The following is a 17,060-nucleotide window of genomic DNA, read 5'->3' on the forward strand; positions in this document are numbered from 1 at the left end:
CAGCAAGTTGCAAAAAAAAAAAATCATACAGTATTAAATATATACTCTGCACCAGGTTCTTTTCTAGGTGCTAAAGAGCAAAACAAAAACCCTGCCCTCTTGAAGTCTGTATTTTAATGGAGGGCAACAGACAAGTAGCACATAAGTAATTAAAATGCATGGAATGTTAGGTGGTGGTGCCTCTGATAGAGAAAGACACATCAGGAAATAGAAAGAAGGGATCTGAAGAGGTGGAGAAAAGGAGGGCTGCAATTTCAAATAAGAGAGAGAAGGCTCCAAAGACTAGATGACCTGATAGAGGTACTAGCTAGCAAGCTGTGCGCATAACTTGGAGGGGGGGTAGGGGGGAGAATTCAAGGTCTTAGTGGACCATACCTCCATCACCATCTCAGGTCTTGCACATGATGATGAGAAATCATCTTTCACGCCCCAGACTGGGGGCCACTGCAAAAGCCCCTGAGCCTCTCCACCTACACTTGGGACAAAGAGGTCTCGGGTGGGTGAAGTGCATGAGAAAAGAAATTGACCCCAGAAGTTTAATTCTGTGGCGATACCCCCAACTTCCTTCACTACAGCCGGGGAGCAAGCCCTGTTCGCTGCTTACTTTTGGAAATAAAGTTTTATTGGCACACAGCCACGCCTGTTTGCTTCTGTATTGTCCAGGGATGCTCTCCTGCTACAAAAGCAGAGGTGAATAATTGTGATAGAGACCATGTGACCCCAAAGCCTAAAACAGTCACTGTCTTGCCCTCTGCAAAGATCCTGCTGGGTAGAGAGCAAGACTGCAGTGTATCTTTGTGGGGGCACAGTTCACCCCATAACAGAGTCTCTGATGAGAACCACTTACTTTCACCAGCTTTGTCAGATCTGTCTCTATTACCACTGGGGCTCCACCCACCTGCAGAACCCCAAGACATCATGTGAGAAGCCCCAGGGGACACATTCAGTTCTACTGAGTCTGCCTTGCCCTGGGTGGCTAGTATCTCCCTAACCCCACCAGCTGTCAATCTTGATCATCTGACCGGACTCCAGTGTGGGCCACTGCCTGCTTTATTAGAGCTAGACCTCGTGAGACTGCTGAGTCAAACTGCCAAATAAGCCTGGAGCCTTCTAGTACACCGTCCACTGTACCCAGCCTATGCCCCGAATGTCATAAGTCATCCAGATCCCCAAAAGAGGAAATACAAAGGGCCCCCCACCAAAGCCATAGGGTGTGTGAAATTTGCTAAGCTACCTCTTTGATGGGCAGCGTACGTCCCTGCCACTTGACCCAGAATTAAGATCACAGAAAAAAATGGCTCATGGGCTGGTATCTTACGAAACACTGTTCAAACGCTTAGGACTCCTTTGAGTTTGCCCAGGACATCCGAAGTCCCGATCCCCTGGTACAGAATGTATCATGACACTAACAAAACTTCTGAGGTCTCGTGATTCACTCTGGCCACTGACCTGTCTTGAGGAACCCAGGAATCCAAAGAGATCCAGACGCTGCATTTTCCCAGAGACCAGGTAGACGGTTCCTCTCCATCCCAGACGTTCCTCCCATTCCTAAATCAACAGGACCCTTTCTGCCATGGCCCTGGCATCTCCTGATGTCGTCTCCAACTGGGAAAAGGCTAGTAAAACTTCAACAGCTGTGCGTCTCAGAGGCAGACATGGGGAACATAAGCCATTCCAGCTGGGTGGAGAGTGTGGCACCAGGAGATATCTGAATAGTTCAACTCTAAATTGATCTTCTTTGTCAAGAGCCTTATGTTTGACATTCCCTGTCGCATTCTGTTCAATTATTTATCCAGCAGAAAGACACATCCAATTTTTTTTTACTAAATAGGGTTGTAGTGCTATTTCGAAACCCATTATTTTTCTTAATTATTCCTTCTCCTTCTGGTTCCTTCCTCCAGCCTATATCTTCTAAGTATTGTGTCTTGAAAGAAAACAGTAAAATAAATTGAATTTCCCCCAACAAATTTCCATCTCACAAAAGCATTATGTTAAGTGAAATAAGTCAGGTGCAGAAAAACAAACACCACATAGTCTCACGCGTGGGAGTCAAAAAGTCAATCTTGTAGAAACAGAGAAGTGGAATCGTGGTTTCCAGAGACAGGAGAGGGCTAATGGGAGCAGGAGAGCAATTGGATAGGAGGAGGAACTTCTAATGCTTTAGGGCACCGCAGGGTAACGATGGTTGACAATTAATTGTATATTTCAGAATTGCTAGTGGAGAAGATTTTGAATATTCCCAACACAAAGAAAGGATAAATGTTGAGCTGACTGATGTACCAGTTACCCTCATCTGATCATTACATGTTGCATACAAAACCTGAAATACCACAGTGTGCCCCCATAAATACGTACAATGATTAAAAATTAAAAAATAAAGAGAGCCACTGTCTCATCAGGGTGTGATGTGCCAGGAGACAAGACCCGTGATGCTCAGCACTCATTTGTAGTCTGCTTTTCAAATAGAGAAAGACGCTCGGCCTAAGAGCTAAGAGGCTTTGCAACGTGCTCACTAACTAGAGGACTGCTCAGTTCCCACGCCTGCTTTTCTACGAGCCTGGCTATCTTCCTTCTCTAACCCAAAGAGAATTTCCATTAACCCTCTACACTGAGAACTTTCCATATATAAAAGACATTGTTAGCTGCAATTTCTTCCTGCTAAATTAACTCAAGCATCGTGTACTAAGCTCGTGCTGTGTGTGGAGTACTATTTGGAGTCGCAAAAACAAGAGCATCTCAGCTCCTGTCCTCCAGGGGTTGATCCACCGGGAGGGAGAGATGGGCAGCCCAGATAAGGAACGCTTGGCAGGTTTTGCTCAATGCCGTGCCCGGGGTTCGTAATGGCGCCAACGGAGCTGCTGAGATCTTGCCTCTGTGACCTCATTCCCCCTGCTGCCAGCAGTGTTGGCTGCCATCAGGCCATGACAGTTTTCTTCTCCAAGAGCTGACCTCCGCTAAGGGGGTCTGCCTGGATTCAGACTGCACCCCTCCCCAGGGACAGCCAGTGACTGGCCGATGTGCAAACAAGAGCTTTGCCTCAATTAAGGACAGCTCTCAAGGGACATCTCAATCCTGGGGACCCTCTTGATCAGGGGAGGACTCTTGCAGTTCCACTTCCGTCTCTCCATTCCTGCTTCTCCAGCTCCCTCGCAGGAGACGTCCCTAGAAGCACTCTCCAGTTTGTCCCCACGCACCAGTCTCTGCTTGAATTGGTTTCTCCAGAACTCGATCTGTGTCAAAAGGCAAGGAAGAATTCGAACTACAAGATTTGGAAAGGCTTTTAAATATGTATTCAGCTAACATTTATTGAGTGTCTATTCTGATCTGCTACTTTCTAGGCACTGGGGACGGGGTGGGCGGTACGGCAGCTCACAGGACAGATCTGGCCAGGGCAAATAACAAGGTATTTTCAGCCAGTGGTAAGTGCTAAGAAGAAAAGTAAACAGTATTCAGACTCTGGTTCTCACACTTTATGTGCATATAAATCACTAAAGAGCTTGTTAAAGTGCAGTCCCAATGCCAGAGACTCCGATTCAGAAGATGGAGCCCATGATCCTTTATTTCTAACAAGCTTCCCACTAAGGCTGAGGCCACAGCACCCCCAGATCCCCTTTGGAGTTGCACGTCTCAACCATCCTGGGCTGAAAAGCTGACTTCCTGTATTCAGGGTTCTGCAGTGGCCCAGAGTTCATGGAAACACATGCAAAGATTTCATGAGCTATTACTATATGCTTGTCACTGCTGAGGACTTCCTGGGCATTGTTTAATCTTAAAACAATGCGAGGAGGAGGCACATTTGCTTGCCTCGTGTATTCTCAGAGAGACTAAATAATTTTCCAACAGTCGCACAGTTTTGAGGAACCCTGAGGTTCCCACACAGGCTGTCCTCCTTCAGAGCCTATGATCTTAGCAGGTATGTGTATCAGGTGTCCAGGTGGATGGAACACAGCACCCTGAGAATTCTGCCAGTCCTGCTCGATGACTGGTCCTGGGTCCCCTTATAATAGGGAATAGATGTCTGTCTGTGGTTACAATGGTTCTGACCATTGACCAGTACCAGATAGAATTCACAAAATATCTCCATCGGCACAAACAAATTCCTGCTTGGCCCAGAGGTAAATTGTAAAAGAAATTGGAAGCAACTATAAATTACAACTCACAAACAGGATAATAATTCCCAACTATCACAGTTAAGAAAACACTGTCACAGCAACAATCGATCATGATGAACTGTATCACCACGACCATATCATCTGCAAGGACATGTGATTCTTAACACACCAACCGTGGTGCAAATCAGTGAGAGCAGTGTGAAGAGCACAGCCTTAAACCCATTGCAGCTTGGGGATTTGGAAAGGAAGTCACCTAAAGACCCCCCTCCTCCCCCCACCTGATTGACACATGTGCTTTTGACTACCTGGTGTCCATTCCACCTCCAATTTTGCCTGAGAAGCAAGACCTCCATCTTTCTAAAGTGGTTTGGGTACAGCTGACTCCAGTCCTGGTACTATACCCCCAAAACATGATGTAACCTTATTCACATTATTGCTTTGAGATCAGCCACCTAACTAATCAAAACCTGTCAGGTCCAGTGCAGGGCCTTTGGTCAAAACTGTTGAAAAAGGACAACTTCTCCTGTCTTTTGGCCCTCTAGCTGGGAGAAGGTGAGCCCAGAGCTGCTGAGGTCTGCAGACTGGGTGGACACATAATCTAACAACCAAGCTGGGACATTTATGAGAATAAAGGGAGATGCCATGATAACTATGCTGGACGACAGACCAAAAACTGGGACTTCAGGAAAACTGGAGTAATTAGTCCTCCTACCCATGAAAAGAGCTCACGGCAAAGAAAGCAGAGCTCAGAAAAAGAGGAAAACTTTATCTTCCATAGCCAACAGGAGGAAGCAACCCGAACATCCATCAACGAATGACTGGATAAACAAGGTAATATAAGCAAACAAGAGAATATTGTTCAATCCATAGAAGTAAAGAAATTCTGCCACATGGCTGCAACAGAGTTAAACCTTGAGTACATTATGCTACATGAAAGCAAAAGAATGAATACTGAAAACATTCTAAGTCTCCAGTCTGCATCTCCAAAGTATGGAGAAACCAGTTCTAAAGGCATCTGAACCACAGGATCAGGTTAGTCACAGCAAAGGCCCCACTTCTGGTCCCAATTTCTGTGTTAGTTAGGTTTTTGTCACTTGTGACCACTTCTGACAACAACAACCCAGAGGAAGAAAGGTTTATTTTGGCTCATGGTTTCAGAGGTTCAGTCTGCGGTTGGCCAATTGCATTGCTGTCGGCCTGAGAAGAGGTGGAACACCGTGGTGGAAGGGCTTGGTGGAGGAGGACTCTTCTGTCCAGGAAGTCCAGGAAGCAGAGAAAGAAAGGGGAAGAGGTTTCAGGGAAGACGGACTCCTCCAGAGCCCTCCTCCAGTGACCCACCTCCTCCAGGCACGCCTCTCCTGTCCACAGTTACCACCAGTTAGTCCATTCAAACTAGGAGGGGCTGACTGGGTCCCAGCTCTCGCAATCCATCATTTCACCTCTGAATATCCCTGCATCGACACAGGACTCTTGGAGGACACCTCGTATTCAGACCATAACCAAACTCACGGAGACAGAAATCAGAATGGTCGTTGCCAGGGCTGGATCTAGGGGAAAATGCAGAGTTATTATTTAACGGTCACAGAATTTTAATTTTGGAAAATTAAAAGAATTCTGCGTGTAGATGGTTGTGATGGTGGCATGATCAAGCGATATGCGTAATGCCACAGAAGTATAACCTAAAATGGCTAAGATGATCAATTTTGTTATGTGTACTTTACCAAAATTTTAAAAATGTTAAAGATAATAGATATTTTTGCTAGTGAATACAGATTTTTAAAAAGAGACTCAATCCCACTTTTTCCAATAACCTGTTTATTTTGCAGTCATTTTAGAGTCTCAGAAAAGTTGCAAAGTTAGTACACAGAGTCCCTTATAACCGATCACCCAGTCCCCACAATTGGCTACGACTTGGGTAATAATGCTACGTGCGTCACAACTAAGACACTGACGTTGGCACATTCCTCTTAACCAAGCTCCGCCCTTCCCTCGGATTTCTCCAGCTGTTCCACGGATGCATTCTGTGTTCCAGGATCCAGTCCAGGAGAACACAGTGCATTGAGTTGTCACATCTCCTTAGGGAACTCTGGTCTATGACAGCTTCTCCGGTCTTTCCTTGTTTTTCAAGGCATTGAGAGTCTTACAGAGCACTCATCAGGCAGGAAGTAGAATGTCCCTCCTCTTGGGTTTGCTGGAAGTTTAATGATTGGACTGGAGTTACAGGCTTAGGGGACAACACTACAGAAGTGAAATGCCCCCCCCCCCACTGTGTGATGACAGAGGTTGATTCATCAAAATGATTTATCACCGGTGATGTTAACCTTCATTACCTGACCACCTCAGTGTTTGCCCGATTTCTCCACTATTAAGTTATTTTGATTTTTTCCCCCCTTTTCCATATTCTATTCTTTAGAAGTAAGTCATTAAAACCAGTTCACACTCAAAGAAGAGGGGGTAATTAAATTCCACATCCTAGCTAATGATAGTTTTGAGCCCCTGGATCCACCTATACCTGAAGCTAAACACTCCCAGCCTCCTCGGTTACATGAGTCAATGCATTCTATTATTGCTGTAACCAATCTGAGTTCCTTCTGTGGTCTGCAAATGAAAGTCTCCTAACGCTTGTCTCCATTCCCATCCATCCTCCATGCAGAAACGAGCATGATTTTTTTTAAGTGACTACTTGATAAGTTCCCAGAACTACCACTAGGTCATAACCTATTTGTACAACCTGCATGATGAGCGACCCTAATGTAGCCCCGAGGCTGCAGCCCCATCTCCCTCCCTGGGATCATATATATTCTGTTGACCCAACCCCGTCAGAACAGGAATCTATTTAGACGAGCTGTTTTATCACCATTTAAGGAGCCTTAAATACCCAGCAGTATTTATAGGCATGATCTCTATCAAGGGGGAAAGAAGACCAGCACTTTGTCAACCTCGGTGACCCAAATCTGAAGTTAATGAACTTGCTGAGGCTGTTAAGTTCAGTCTCATGAGTCCACGCATTTCACAGTAATGAGGAGCCCTGAAATTCGAGAACACCCAGTTCCTTCCTTCATCCCTCCCTCCCTCCATTCATTCATTCAATAAATATTTATTGACTTTCTATTATATGCCAGAGACTATGCCAGGCACAAGAAACACAGTGGGGAACAAGACAAAGTCCCTACCCTTATGCAACTTTTCTCTAGTGGATAAACAGAAGATAAAGAAGTAAACGAGAAGCAAGCCAGGTAGTTTCAGATAATAAATGCCGGGAGGAAAAGAATGGAGAGGACTGATAACAGAGTAACTGATGAGGAAAGAGAAGGTAGCTTTGCGTGGGATGGTAAAGGGAGGATCTCTCCAAGCCCGAAGGAGAAAAAGAAGCAATCACAAGGCCCACCAGGGGAAGATCTTTCCAGGCGGAGGAGTAGCAGTGCAAAAGCCAGAAGGAAAGAGAGAGTTTGATGTGCCCAAGGAACCAGAGAAGGGCCCGGGCGGCTAGCGCATAGGGCGTGGGGAAAAGAACAATGGAAGATGGCACTGAGGAAGTAAGCAAGGGTCAGACTGCGTAGGACCTTTGTAGCCATGGAAACGAGTCCTCCCAAGGAAGGGAACCACATGATTCAGTTTATGTGAGTTAAAGGCCGTTCTGGCTGCTCGGTAGAAAGCGGATTTCAAGGTGTCAGCGTGGAGACAAAGAGGACCGGCCAGCTGTCGCCGCAGCCAGGGCCAGCAATGACGGTGATGCCATCCAGGGCCGTGGCTACAGCCATGGAGAGAAGTGGGCAGATCTTAGGTCCATTTTGGATGAGAGGGCTTGGTGGTGAATTCAAAGTGAGGAAAGAATTAAAAGGGACTCAGGTTCCCACCTCGGCGGCGGCACCGCCACCCGACCAGAACGGACCGGAGAGTGTCAGCGGCACTCTGGACATGCTGTATTCGTGACGTCTGTCAATGAATAATGGAGCAAGGGCAGGTGCTGGGAGGTAGAGGTCAGGGGAGGAGGAAGCCAGGGAGGTCTGAGAAGAGATGGAAACAGACGCAGCAGTGACCTCAGAGAGAGAGGAAGCAAATTCAACCAGGAAAGTGTAATAAGGTTTCTGGGGAGCATTATATGTCTTTTTTAAATTTGTGGTCATGAAGTTAAGGTGAGGCAAAGCAGCCCAGGTGTGTGATTTTCTCCTGTAATATTCAATTGCATGGGGTCGAGACTGATGGTTTGGTCCAACCAGTAATGAGCTTTTCTTCCAGATGAAGAAATAGAAAGAGAGTGGAGGAACGGTTTGAATCATGTAATCATAACGCTAGGATATGGAATCTACACTGGGTCAGAAAAAATGAGAGGACATTGAAGTAGTTGGATAAAAATTTAATTAGGTCAATGAACTACAGCAGCTGTATCCAATATGGTAGCCACTAGCTACATGTGGCCACGGAGCTCGTGATAAGTGGCTGGTCTGAATTAAAATGTGCTAAATGGACAGTACACGTGGATTTCAAAGAGAGTATGAAAAATAGAACGTAAGGTTATCTCATTAATTTTATATTGATTGCACATTGACATAATATTTTAGTTCTATTGGATTAAATAAAACAGATTACTAAAATTAATTTTATAATTTATTTTCCATTTCTTCATGTGGCAATTTTTTTTTTTTTTTTTTTTTTTTAGTACTGGAGATTGAACCCAGGGTGCTCAACCACTAAGTCAGAGTCCCAGCCCTTTTTATTTTGAGACAGTACCTCACTAAGTTGCTGAGGCCATCCTCCTGCCTCAGCCTCCCCAGCTGCTGGGATTACAGGCGTGAGCCACAGCACCTGGTTTAATGTGACTTTTAAATGACATGTATGGATTGCATTTTATTCCCATTGGGCGAGGCTGAACTAAAGGTCTCACTAAGTAAGGGTGTTGTTTGGAGTAGAGGTATTTACTCAAAAAATGGGAAACTTGCAATCCAGATTTCAGAGCTTGAATGGTTACTGGCATTTGTGAGGTCCAAGGTGTGGCTATAGGAAAGAGGGGTGAAGTCGAGCGAGGAAGAGATCGTGGTTGGACAGGAAGGTCAAGAAATGAAGAGGTCCAGTTTGGCTGAGTGTCTGTCAGTATTGACAACACCAAGGATGATGAGAAGAGTCCAGTGGGCAGAATGTAGACTGGGTGGGCACTGGACTGTTGGATGACTAAGAGGACAATGGATGATCTCTCTGAGGAGCAGTTGATGCCACCGATATTCTGTCCAATATGGCAGCCACTGACCCCACGCGGCTATGGAGCGCTGGCATGCGGCGGGTCTGAAGTGAGGTGAATCTGAGGACTTCACCTGGAAGGTTTCTGGGATGCTTTAAGTAAAAGGAGGGGGACATTTTGAAAGTGGCAAGGAGATCCCTGGGGTGCATGAGGTTAGAAAGACACCCCACACTTGGGAAGGCTGAAGAGGAGGCTGGGGACCACTGGGTTTAAGCTCAAGGATCTGAGATCTGGGTGGTGAGGAGGCCCTAGATGACCTGGGCTTCTGGAGGTGAGCAATCAGACCTGTGCCGCACGACCACACAGATCCCGAGAGTCTTCTAGAAGCACGTGAGTAACCAGCAGAAGCCAAGGTCCTGAACACTCAGTGTGATGTTTTGGAAGCAAAGTGACAGTCTCCGGGCCTCTGCCTCCTCGCTGATTCTGAGAGATAGTTTAAAGTAACAGTAATTAATACTGAGGTTTTTTTCAAAGAGAATAATTATTGTAACGAGAGGGACCAGAAATAATTAGAACTTGCAATGAGGTTGCTATCGTGAGGATGATAGGCAAAGGGCTTTCCGTCTACCAGATCAATGAGGAAAGATATTGGAAACAATGAGTGAGAAAGTCTGGATGTGTCAGAAAAATGCTGCTGATGGAGAATTTAAGAATGCTTACCCAGGAAAATGTGCTCACATAGAGATTTAGGTTTTGTGCCGCGTTATTTTAATGACACGTGTAGATTGGTGGATGTGCTGAAAGGAAAGTGGAGGAATCTACACTAGTTATCTAGTTAATGAGGCCACAATAGGAATTGAAGGGGAATTTGCATTATTGGTATTACATATTTCTGTGATGTTATCATTTCTATAGTGTCCACGTATTACTTTATAAACCAAAAATATACACCTATATATGTATATGTATAAATTTTGAGAATATGCACTTCTGAAACAGGAAATACATGTGAAACTACATATAAATCCTTTAAAAGGGTTAGGAAGTTCAGACATAACACAGGAATTAACAAGTTGGTTTTGGTTTTGGTTTTGGTTTTGGTATGGGGGATTGAACCCAGGGGCACTTCACCACTAAGCCACATCTCCAGCCTTTTTTTTATTTTATCTTGAGACAGGGTCTCGCTAAGCTGCTTAGAGCCTCGCTAAGCTGCTGAGGCCGTTTTTGAACTTGGGATCCTCCTGCCTCAGCCTCCGGGTTGCTGGGATTCCAGGCGTGCGCCACCATGCCCGGCTGACGAGTTGTCATGATAAAGGCCCCATGTATTAGTCAGGGTTCTCTTGAGAAACATAATCAACAGAATGTAGATATAACTATAAAAAGGGACTTACTAAATTGGCATGCACAGAGGCTAGATAGTCCCACGATGGCCATCTGCAGGCTGGAGAGCCGGGGAAACCAGTAGCTGCTCAGTCCAGGAGCCTGGAAGCCCCAGAACAACAGGGATTAATGATGCAGGCCTACTCTGAGGCTGAAGGCCTGGAAGCTCCTTGGAGAACCTCTGGCCTGAGTCCATGATCAAAGGCTGAAGAAGCTGGAGTCTGATGTCCACGGTCAAGGGCTGCAGCAAAAACACAGGTGCTCAAGAAGAACTGATGACCCTGAGGGAGCTTTCTTCTCTTCCTCCTTCTTTTTGTTCCATCTGGACCCCCAGACTATTGGACGGTTCCACCCACGTTCAGGATGGGTCTTCCTACCTCAGTGTGCTGACCCGCATGCCAATCATCTCTGCAAACGCCCCCACAGTACACTCAGAAGTGTGCTTTGCCCATTTTTTGGGGTCTCTCAATCCAGTCACATTGATGATCAGGATTAGCCATCACACCCAAGTGGTAAATATTTTAGGCTGTTGGGGCCATATAGTCTCTGTCATAGCTATTCAACTCTGTCATTGAAACACGGAAGCAGTCACAGACAATGTATAAGTCAACGAGCATGGTTGTGTTCCAACAAAATTCATTTTTATGAAAAAAGACAGCAAGCCAGATTCAGCCCACAGGCCATGGCTTCTCGGCCCCCTAAATAATAAACACATAGACTGAAATAGCCAGTTGAAGGGAAATAAAAAGACAAAAAGCACAGGCATCTCTCATATATGTTCACTAAGAGTAATCCTGGGTACAGTTTGTGCCATATGTTTAAAAATTTTTAAGAGACTAAAACAATAAAAAGCAAAGCAGAAACAATTATTTTAGACAGCCTAGACCGACATGCCACCCAGGTTAGCCATAAAACTGACCTCAGCGCTCTTTTGAGGTCAAGGCAAAGAGGGAATCAGAGTTTTCCAACCTCCCATCCATTATGTGAACTTCAAGAGAATCTTATTTTCCTTTGGGTCTTGATTTAGGGTAGGGTGATCCACTCACCTCTCTTTTCCTGGGACTTGCCCAATTTTACATTGAAGTCCTCTTGCCGGGGGAAACCCTTCCAATCTCAATTCTAAGTCGTGTGTTCCAAGAACTTTCTCAGAACTGGGAAGATTAGTATTGTCTGTCACCCTAACCAATCAAGCAACACTGAGCAACACGAGGAATGTGTCCTCCATAATAGTGTTTCTTTGGCTTGGTGGGATTTGGTATTTTACAGTACTGGGGATTGAACCAAGGACCTTGTGTGTGCTCAGTAAGTGCTCTACACCCAGGTGTACTCCCAGTCCTCAAAAACAGTTTTTATGGAAAGCACAGAGTTCTTTCACATGTCCTTGGCTTACACTGACCAAAACTGATGGCCAATGCATCATTTGTCCAATGTTCAAATATTTATCAAATGCCTTCTTTGTACTAAGAACTGCAGATGCTGAAGTAATAAAATATTTACTTTTCCTACCCAGAACCAAGAACCTGCCACTCCCTCTTACTCCTTGGCACTGAGGGCCAGGGCCGGGCACCATTTGCTAATACACTTGTCTTGTTCTGTTGTTCACATGTCAACTGTTTCATCTATTCATGTGAAGTAAGTGTTTCCACTTGAGTTGGTAACCCCATGGGTAGGTTAACACGCTAAGATGTGGCGTTTCCTGGTGATCCATGGGACTCAAGGACAACTCGGGATTCTTAGGGGGCTCAGTACTCTATAAACCAGCTTGTAGAAGCTTCAGGTACAATGTCACCTGGGAGATGGTGTCCCCAATGCTCCTACAAGTTATATCAACCCCATGCCAATCCCTGTCCTGTTGTGCTCAGCTGACATTCTATTCCCAGGTCCCTTCCCACTGAAGCCCATACTGCTCCTTGGGGGACGCTCACCATCTTTAATATCAGCTATCTCACTAGACCGTCAGCTCCACAAGACCATGGGCTGTCTCCTCCCAGATCCCAAGCACCTGGACGACCAATGAGTTGTCAATAAATGTGGCTGGATGGTTATATAAAGTGTCTGTCCTTCATCCAAGACTCATGCATCCTTGTGGCTCTTACTCACACCCGCTCCAAGCATCCCTGAACACTTTGACATTGTGAGGGTCTTCCCCCAAACCTGGCATCAAGAGATCACTTTTACGTTCCCCCAGAGAAGGGGAAGCCGAAATATTCTAAGATAAAGGAGGTTATAGAATGGTAGGCAGGATTCTAAGTTGGCCCTCAAGATTTTCTGCTCAAACCCCTAGGACTGTGAATATAACTGAACACCACACCTACGACTGTGTTACCTTACGTGGCAAAAAGGATTTTGCAGTTGTGATTTACATTGCTTATCAACTGACTTTGAGTTAAGTGAAAGGGGGGTTATTCCATGGGTCCCGCATAATTACGTGAACCCTTGAAAAGCTGAGCATTTTCTCAAGTTAGTAGCAGAAACGTAAATCAGAGAGATTCAAAGGATGAAAAAGGCTGCCAATGCCACTGCTGACTTTGCACATGAAGAGGTCACGTATAAGGACCAGACAATGGCATCCCGGAGGTGAGAGCAACCCAGCTGGAGAGTGGCATCCCGGAGGTGATAGGGATGGAGCCAGCACGGGAACTGAGACCTAGGTTGTAAGCCCACAAGCAGCTCAATTTCTCCCAACCACAGCAACAAGCTTGGAAGCAAATTCTTCCCCAAAGCCTTCACGTAAGAACCCAGCATGGCCGATGCCCTGATTTCAGTCTTGTGAGACCCTAAGTAGAGAATCCAGCCATGCCCACCCCAAATTCCCATCTACAGAACTGCAAGATAATAAGCAGGCGTCATCTTGTACTAAGCTTGTGGTAACTTGTTACACAATAATTGAAAACTAAGAGCACAACTTATCAACACAGGGCTCTGTGTAATAGATCAGGAGATTGAGGATGACCTGGAGAAGGAAAATGGACCACACCTGGAGGACAAGAAGACAGCACAAGCCAGGCACTTTGTCCCAGAACTGCTGTCCACCTGTTGAGGTCCCATGTCCCTGAGGCTGGTCAACGTTCCTTGTAAAGCCCTCTCCCCAGGAGGCAGCCTGAGTACCAATGTGCAGCCCTGCCTGGGAGGAGAAGACTTGGAAGGAAGTTCGTGGAAGGACACAACAGCCAAGAAGGAAACTGCTGAGGTCTGGGACAAGTTTAAGAGGAGCCTGCGTCCCAGGAGTGTCTCAGGGGCTTTCCTAATTCCCAGGGCTCTGCCTTGCTTAGCACACCACAGGGTAGTTATGTAAACGAAATGTCCCCAGGCCTCACCAGCCTCGGGGCACAAATGAGGTCGCATCAGCATTTATACCTGTAACTCGCTTGCTCAGACCCCCTCAGTGACTGCATTAGTTGGGGCACAGGATAAACTGCTGAAACGGCCTCGCAGACACTGCAGTTTGAGCAGAATCAGAGTTTCTTTCTTTCTCATGTAACATCCCAGAGATGGGTGGTGGTCCTGGGCAGGGAGGCAACTCTGCTCCACAGTGTCACTCAGGGCCCCAGGTTCCTTTGACCTTGTTGCTCTGCCGTTCTCACCCACACCAGAGCTCCTGCACCATCACCACCCGGTCCACTGCCAAGCCCCAGAGAAGGGGAGCAGTGACTGATCACTTCCATCACATTCCACAGGCAAAAACATAGCCACACTAGTTGCAAGGGATGCTGGGAAATGTAGCTGTCACAGATAGCCCCTGCAGTCCTACTTCTAAAAGAAGGAAGGAGCAGGTTCTAGAGGGAGGAAGGAGTCTCTGCCATAGCACCACCTCAAGTCTGCTGGGAATCTATGGGAGATGTTTCACATGTGATTGGACCACCCAGGGACCCCAGGGCCCTGTGCATCAGCCACGTCTGCTGAGGCTGTGCCCTTGGGCTCCACATTGTCACTGTCTTAGTTGGGATCCCTCAATGCAGAACTGGAGGCAAGAACTTGGGTGCCAGTATTGTATTTGAAAAGTGATCCCAAAAAGTAGGATGAAAAAAGAAAAGAGAGGAAGAGGGAAGGAGGAAAAGTCAACACATTATAGGTTATTAATCTGTCTTGGTCCATTTTCTCTTGTTATAACAAAATACCTGAGGCCAGGTAATTATGAAGGAATAAAGGTTTACTTAGTCCATGATTCTAAAGGCTGAAAGTCCAAGAGCATGGTGCTGGCCTCTGGTAAGGATCTTCCTGCAACAGCACAGCATGTGGAGGACATCACATGGTCAGACAGAGCAAACCTGAGAGCTTGGCCACTAAGGTCACCTTGGGGGCTCCACTCTCAGAACCTCATCTACACCTAATTACCTCCCTAAGTCCTCTCCAAATGCCATTAACATGTAATTTTGGGGGGTTAATTTTCCAACACATGAACTTTTGGAGGACATATTCAAACCAGGGCATGACCTGATACCAGCGTGGGCAGTTAGGACCCAATTACACCGTGGATGCTCTGAGCAACAAGCTTGTTCCTCTGAAGACAGGAGGCAGCGGAGACACCTATCACTGACCCCCACACCAACTGCTTGAGAGAGTTCCCAGGGTTTCTCTCCCCTGTAGGACCAAGTGAGCTCTCACTGAAGCAGCAGAGCAGAGAGAGGCAGGCACTTGAGGTGGGATGCTTACCTACATGCATGAGGACCCCTCACCAAGGCCGCTGCTGAGGTCTGACAAGGGCTGAGGGGCTGGGTGTGAGGCACCAAGAACAATACCCACCATTAAGAAGCAGAAATGGGCCAGGTGCGGTGCTGCATGCCTGTAATTCCAGCAGCTTGGGAGGCTGAGGCTGGAGAATCGCAGGTTCAAAGCCAGCCTCAGCAACTTAGTGAAGCCCTAAGCAACTGAGCGAGACCCTGTCTCAAAATAAAACACAAAAAGGGCTGGGGATGTGTGGCTCAGTGGTTAAGCGCCCCTGGGTTCAATCCCTGGTACTTGAGACCAAGTAATCATTAAGGAATAGAGGTTTATTCAGCTCATGATTCTAAAGGTTGAGAAACCCAAGAGCACAGATATAAAAGGTATAGAAATAGAACTGAAGTTACTAAAAACAGAAGAAGGTGCTTCTGTCCCTGACATTCACACCCAATCAGTCTATGGGGCGGGCTGACCTGGGGACACACCATCTTCCCCTCTCTGATCCTGGAGATGAACCTTAAAACATCCCTTGCCTGTGTGGCATTCATTCATGCAAATAATGCCTGGGAGTCCTGGGCTTCCATATCCAATCTTAGATGAGACACAGCCCTGAACACCCCCAAACGTTATCCATTAACATGTCTGTACTGTGGAGATTAAATTAATTAATCAAGAAGTATTGTTTGGTTCTCTGTAATGCTGGCTTCCTTTTTGTAAATTCTTTTAGATTTTGTTTATCATGGAAGGATTTTATTTCATCGTCAAATTTGAAGGTAAGTTGTGCTGGGTATAAGATTCTTGGTTGGCATCCATTTTCTTTCAGGGCTTGAAAAATGTTGTTCCAGGCCCTTCTAGCTTTTAGGGTCTGGATTGAAAAATCTGCTGATATCCGTATTGGTTTCCCCCTGAATGTAATTTGGTTCTTTTCTCTCACAGCCTTTAAAATTCTGTCTTTATTTTGTATGTTAGGTATTTTCATTATAATGTGCCTTGGTGTGGGTCTGTTATAATTTTGTGTGTTTGGAGTCCTATAAGCCTCTTGAACTTGATTTTCCATTTCATTCTTCAGATTTGGGAAATTTTCTGATATTATTTCATTGAATAAATTGTTCATTCCTTTGGCTTGTTTCTCTAGGCCTTCCTCAATCCCAATAATTCTTAAATTTGGCCTTTTCATGATATCCCATAGTTCTTGTAGATTCTGTTCATGATTTCTTACCATCTTCTCTGTTTGTTCAACTTTGTTTTCAAGGTTAAATATTTTGTCTTCAATGTCTGAGGTTCTGTCTTCCAGGTGTTCTATCCTACTGGATATGCTTTCTATGGAGTTCTTAATTTGGTTTATTGTTTCCTTCATGTCAAGGATTTCTGTTTGGTTTTTTTTCAATATCTCTAACTCTTTATTGAAATGATCTTTTGCTTCCTGTATTTGCTCTTTTAACTGTTGATTGGTGCGATCATTCAATGCCTGCATTTGCTCTTTCATCTCATCGTTTGCTTCTCTGATCATTTTAATTATGTACAATCTTAACTCCTTTTCTGTTATTTCTTCTGCCATGCTGTCATTGGGTTTTATTGATGTAACATCTAGATTTGTTTGCAGCATTTTCTTTCCTTGTTTTCTCATATTGTTCAGGTATCAGTGGACCGCTGAGATATTGCAGATTTCCTTTATTGACTTACAATGTCCCTGAAGATTTCTATATATATCCCCCCTTAGCCTTCAGTAG

General features: G+C 45.6%; 1 protein-coding gene across 2 annotated transcripts in view; it reads right to left on the reverse strand.

Annotated features, from left to right (window-relative positions):
• Positions 1-4,858: 4,858 nt before the first annotated feature.
• USP31 (ubiquitin specific peptidase 31) overlaps positions 4,859-17,060 on the reverse strand; it is a 128,466-nt gene continuing 116,264 nt past the window's right edge. For both annotated transcript variants that reach the window (XR_013760745.1, XR_013760746.1), the window contains one exon: positions 4,859-5,659. The gene's annotated coding sequence lies outside the window, so the exon portion shown is untranslated. The remainder of the gene's footprint in view (positions 5,660-17,060) is intronic.

The sequence above is a fragment of the Sciurus vulgaris genome (assembly GCF_902686455.1).
Source record: "Sciurus vulgaris genome assembly, chromosome: 18".
Lineage (NCBI taxonomy): Eukaryota > Metazoa > Chordata > Mammalia > Rodentia > Sciuridae > Sciurus > Sciurus vulgaris.